This window comes from Cibotium barometz, chromosome 64, assembly GCF_041138505.1.
Source record: "Cibotium barometz isolate CiBa-2024 chromosome 64, ASM4113850v1, whole genome shotgun sequence".
Taxonomy (NCBI): Eukaryota; Viridiplantae; Streptophyta; class Polypodiopsida; order Cyatheales; family Cibotiaceae; genus Cibotium; species Cibotium barometz.
Window position 1 is genome coordinate 23087798 of NC_141109.1, and position 6068 is coordinate 23093865.

Consider the following 6068-nt stretch of genomic DNA (forward strand, 5'->3'; position numbering starts at 1 on the left):
GCAGCCACTAAGTGGTGAGGAAAATGTAGCCGCCTGGAAATTTGCACAAAACGCAGCACTTTGCTGTCTATGTAGCAAAAACGCAAGCCTTCTTTTGCTCCGAAAAATGCTGAACTTCTTGCAGTAAGGAAACTCATTGCCGCCGCCTTGAAGTGCCGGTTACCTAAGCGACTGATACCATGATAAAGTTGCCTTGAAGTGCCGGTTACCTAAGCGACTGATACCATGCGGAAGCAAAACATAGGAGAGAGGGAGAGCAAAGGAGAGAGACATCAGACATCAGACAATGAACATCATGTTATGTAGCAAGAGGCTTTTACAATGGCAATACATAGGAGAGAGAGAGAGAGAGAGACATCAGACAATGAACATCATGTTATGTAGCAAGAGGCTTTTACAATGGCAATACCAGCCAGCAAATGGTGTAGAACATGTGCCCTCGAATAGGTTAGATGATAATCAAGTGAATAGAGGAGGCCCCTTTATATAGTGATGCAAGGGGGTGGGCTGATTGCTTATAGAAGCTGGCCGACTGCCCACGACCAACTAAAAAGGAAGAAAAATAGGAGAAAACCCATAAATAGGCATTCCCCAAAATACACTGAGATGCACAATTTCTAACGAGAGAGAGAGAGAGAGAGAGAGAGAGAGAGAGAGCTGTATTAACGTCTACTAGAGGCCGAACTCGACCTATGAGACAAATCAATGTACAACTGTCATTGTCTCCTCGATGTCCAGAAAAAAAAAGGACAAAATGAACATGAAATAAACTATGAAAGTACTGAGCTAGTGGGGGGGGTGTGATAGATGGAGCACTACTCCTAGAGGCTCAGTATGCAACCTATATGCGCAGGGTATACAAGAATGCAATGCAGATGTGTCTAGCTCCAACCAGTACCATAATGGGGGTGTAATATGTGATACATAGGCGATGGCGAGGCAAAAATACTTCGGAGCATGATCTCCGGGTGTGAGTGTAAGTGAGCTAGCGGCTCCTGGATATGGTGCTGATATCGAGCCTGTGTCTCTGTGATCTCCCTCTGATGTAGTTTGGGAGTCTGGTAGCCTGGTGCTCTCGGTCTCCGTCTGGCTTTGAGGTCCGCAACGCGCTGAAGTGTAACCCCCTCTTGTGTCAGGATAGGCACTGGGATAGATCTCTAGAAGAAATCAGTGAGGTGGAGCTGTCGCCCACCTCTCCCTGTGGTATGAGTCCGTAGAGCAGTGTCTCTCTGTGGCGCTGTCTCTAGCAAGAACTGGCCAAATCTGCGCTGGGCTACGGACTCCATGATCTAGCGGAGTGAGGGATGTCCACTGAAGATGCTGGTGTATCTGTCTCTAATGACACTATATGCTCTGCATCTACATACATAATGTTCCTCACTCTCAACCTCCTCTTGGCATAGTTTGCATATCCTCTCTACTCTGGGGATCCGTGCTGCCCTACTTGCCTCAATCTCAAGCTGGTGTGAGGACACTCTGAGCTGGCCAATCACCACTCAGGCACTATGAGGCATGTACACATCCATGTATCCAGGTCTCTGTCTGAATCCATCCGCTGAGATACGCATAAACTGATCTCTGTAGTATAGCATCTTTGGCGGTAGAGCCTGACTAGGTGTAATCCGAGTCTCTTGAGTGTATCGTTGCCATAAATCCTGCTGAAGGACACTATTCCTCTCACTGTGAGAGAGCTGGATGGGTGGTGCATGTATATCATACTGGAAAGGTGGCAGGTGATCTATGTCAAGACCATGCTGAGTGAGCCACTGTATCATCTGTGAATACCATGATCTCCTATCTCCACTCTCTGCGAGCTGCCTGGACGCCTCAAAAGCTCTATGTGAGAGTCGAGCTGATGGCATATCTCTGATCCTCTGTATGAAGCAAGTCGTGTGGAAGAGGGCCTCTACTAGCATAGGAGGTGCAACAAACTCCGTCCGGACAATGTCACGTGGGATGGAGGGTTTGCTGCGGATCATCCGTGAGAGCGTGAGAATCTAAGGCCTCTCTATCTGAGACCATGTGGAGGTGGCGACCCCATGTGCCCATACTGCTGCAGCATACATCAAAGCAAGGGTGACTAGTGTGTCAAACCACCACCCCTTCGTGCGGGGCTCCTGGAAGTGTGCCTGGTGACACTGTCTCTCTAGCATGGACAGAGCTGCATACCCTCGTGTGAGTCTATCCCTGGCTACCTATGCCATAGTAAATCTTCCTGGTGGAGTCGTAAATGTAATCCCCAGGTACACATATGAGTCTACCACCTCTACCTGTCCTCCTGCTAGTGTGAAGATGGCATGTCGTCGAACCGGCCCTGAGGTGTGGAAAATCATGGCCTTGGTTTTCCCAAGGTTCACGGTAAGCCCCCTCTGTGTACAGAAGTCATCGAGTGCATGGAGATGGTGCTGTAGTCCCATCCGCGACTCAAAGACCAGAATAATATCATCTGCATATAGCATAATGTGGACTGTGGTACCTGAGATGTCTACCCCGTCCCCACCACCGTGACCAATGAAGTCAGCCACCTCATCAATGTATAGCTCAAATAGTGTAGGAGAGAGTGGGCATTCTTGCTTCACACCTATGGTGCTAGCAATAACATCAGATAGCCCCCCGGGGCATCGTATGCGCCCGACGACTTGCACATATAAAGGATAGATGCCAAACCATCTCTGATGGGATCCCCAATGACTGTAGGCGTTGGAAGAGTATCTCTCGTGGCACCATGTCAAATGCTTTGCGGAAATCCACAAAGCAGCAGTATAATCTCTTCTCCCGCGCCCTAGCTTGGTCAATTAGACATCTCAGAGTGAATATATGGTCAATAGTGGAGAAAGCTCGTCAGAATCTAGCTTGCCCTGGTGCTCGCAGTCCCTCCTCCTCTGCATATGAGCTCAACTTTGCCTCCAGCACTGCGCCATAAAGTTTGGCCAATGTATGACCAATCATGATAGTCCTGTAGTTGTTGGGGTCTAGCATGTCTCCCGCTTTGTGGAGAGGCACGATGGTGTGCATAGTCCACTCAGCTGGTAGGCCCTCCACTAGTGCCCTATTAAAGAGGTGAGCAACAAAGGGTCCTAGTGTGTCAGCTGCATAAATAAGACGCTCACTTTGTATACCTATGTGGTCAGCCGATCTCCCATGCTGTAACCGGCGAATAGCTCTCTCTACCATCGAGGCGGTAATAGCTCCATGTGCGAAGGGGTAGGAGGTGAAGGAGTTGGATCTAGGCCATCTAGCCAGGCCATTATAAATGGCTAGCCTATGAGCCCCGTCGAGGGCTAAGAGATCCTCTCCATATTTTGTGTGGGCTGTTGTATCCTGTGATGTCCGCTCCAGATCCGTACCTACCGTGTCAATCTCCTGGTACATGGGATCATCTGTCTCAAAGAAGGGTACCTGTGCACCTGCGGTGCGGGCATTGAAGTCTCCAGCCAGGAGGATGTCCCCTAGACTGGAAAACTTCATAATGTCACCATAAAGGGGCAGGTATGGGGACTCTCCATGGGTGGCATATTTAGAATTGGAGGGTGCAAAGTAGCACACTGCAAGGTAGATGTCTCGGGCCCTCTCTGTCTGGATCCTCACCCACAAAAACCATGCGGCCTCATCCCATCCGACCACTTGTATCACATGTTGAAGCTCCTCCCTGTATAGTAAAGCCACCCCTCCCGACCCTCGGGTACCCCCTACTGTGCGTGGGTGTGGGCGGTGAACAGACTCCCATCTATATCCTCTCACCTTTGGAAGCCGACTCGCCTGGCACTGATGAGTCTCTGTGTATAATACCAAGTCTTTCCCTCTAAATGTCTCCTCAAACAGACCTGCATCTGTCCTCAAGGCGCCATTGCAGTTCCAAACCGCAATCTCTAGCTTGGTCTCATAGGTCTTGCATCGTCACTGGGCACGTCGCTCGGTGATGATAACCCTCCCATATCTGTACACTGCCCGTTTCCTTGCCTTCCGTGCATCCAAGATGCATGGCATGCATTCCCTCCTGTGTGCCACCTGTGCTAGTGTGAGATCATCTTCGAGGTAAGTCTTCTCTCCTTTTAGTGCCCGCCTTTTGGTAAGGAATGCTTGCCTCGCCTCCAACCCCACAAACTTGAGGATGAGTGCGCGCTCCTTGGTGGTGTCTTTGCCCACCCTCCATGCCTCGACAAAGGGGGTATGAGCGATTTCCAGCTTTCTGCATAGTGCTATGGTGTCCTCTTTCGGCGAGGCTCCTTCCTTCCATCCCACCGCTCTCACATTCAATGCCCTAATCTTCCTTCTTTTCTCCTCTTCAAGTGTGTCATTGATGATGTTTGGGGATGATGGTGGGTTCCATTGCTTCTTGGCAACCTCAATCCAGCTGCTTGCTTCTTCCACTTGTTTATGTGTCTTCTTAATCACCTTGGCCCATGTGGTTGCCTCGGTTGCCTTCTTCTCCTCTTGTTCATGGAGGGTCTTCAATTGCACTCTAAGTGTATTCAACTCATCATTGAGGGATAGTTGAATCTCTCCTTCTTCGAATTGAGTACGTGCCTTCAAGGTCTCGTTTTCCACTCTAAGGGTGGCAACTTGGGCCTCCAGCTTCGTGATTAGTGAGGTGTGGTGGCTGGTTTTTGCGTCCAACATTTGGACCATTTCCTCTTGCATCTTGCTTAGCTGAGTTGCCATGTATGCCTGCATGTCTGCCTTCCACCTATCCATCTCCTCTTGCATGGAGGCACGCAAATCATGCCTAAGGTCATAACTATCCTTGTTCTACCCGAGCTTCTTTTGTAGGTGCATGTCAGTATCCTGCATTTTGCATACTTCTCTCATGGTGGTCATCTAGTCCTTGTTGCCGGCGAGCTGTCCATGTTGGACTGAAGGGGTCCCCTCTAGTACTGAATTTGCTCCTCAGCTGGTGGCCCCCATAGATGGCCAGCTGCAAGTGGGGAGGCAAGTAGCAGCAGGTAGGTATGTTGCTGCCTTGGGGGCCTGAGCAAGGGCGGGCGGGTGCCGAGGCGAAGAGAGAGAGGGCGGGTGGGGAAACGGACGCAGAGAGAGAACCGAAGCCGAGGCGAAGAGAGGGGGCGGGTGGGAGAACAGGCGCAGAGAGAGAACCGAAGCCGAGGCGAAGAGAGGGGCGCGAAGAGAGAGAGGGCGGGTGGGGAAACGGGCGCAGAGAGAGAACCGAAGCGAAGAGAGAGAGGGCGGGTGGGGAAACGGGCGCAGAGAGAGAACCGAAGCAAAGAGAGAGAGAGAGAGAGAGAGAGAGAGAGAGAGAGAGAGAGAGATTAAGCATCTACTAAAGACCCAATGGGCCTATGAGACCAAAGTGATACAATAATGTCCATGGCATATCTCATCATGGAATGGAAAATAAAACAGAAAGAAAACATAAATATAGCTCTCTCACTGGGGTGATACAAAACTGTCCATGGAAACTCATCATGGAGTACCTCTACATTTGTATGGGTCAAGCTTGCTCATGTTTTTAAGGCCCCCTTTATGAGGAGAAGCTGTGTTTGAGCAGCTTTACACAGAAGCCTAGTTTATACACTAGACGGTGGCCTACGTGGCTGGATGGTTATGGTGGGTCTAGCACACGGCCAGATGGGCTGTTAAACGGCATGCGGGCTAGGTAGCTAAGCATCAAAGTTGGGCCCCTGCCTAGACTTTACGGGCCCTAACCAGGGGCCTTGGATGAGCTGGATCTAGAAGGCATGCGGGAACCTACTCCAACTAAAGGGCCAGCATGAGGAAACTTCACACATGACACCTTGCAAGGGGGAAGCTTCACTAGAAGCTTCCTACCTACCTAGGATGGTGCCGCACAGGGAGGGGCCTTGTTTGCTCATGCTTCCTTTATACACAACGAGCAAGTCTAGAGTTCATCACTTAGCATACCCTCTACTCTACCCCCTTAGCTTCTCAAGCAGCCATCTAATCTTCTTTCATAGAAGGGCACGGTGTGGGAGCTTGCCATCTTTGTGTTCTTGCCCCTTTTGCAATAATATACCATTCTCTCTTATCTCGTCTACTATTTTTGCACAAGCTGTATTTTTCCGCATAAAGATCCAGTTTGTGAGTGTTCT

General features: G+C 50.1%; 1 pseudogene; it reads right to left on the minus strand.

The window, feature by feature from the left end:
* Nucleotides 1–546: 546 nt before the first annotated feature.
* LOC147603435 (uncharacterized) lies at nt 547–2872 on the minus strand (annotated as a pseudogene).
* Between the last annotated feature and the right edge of the window lie 3196 nt (nt 2873–6068).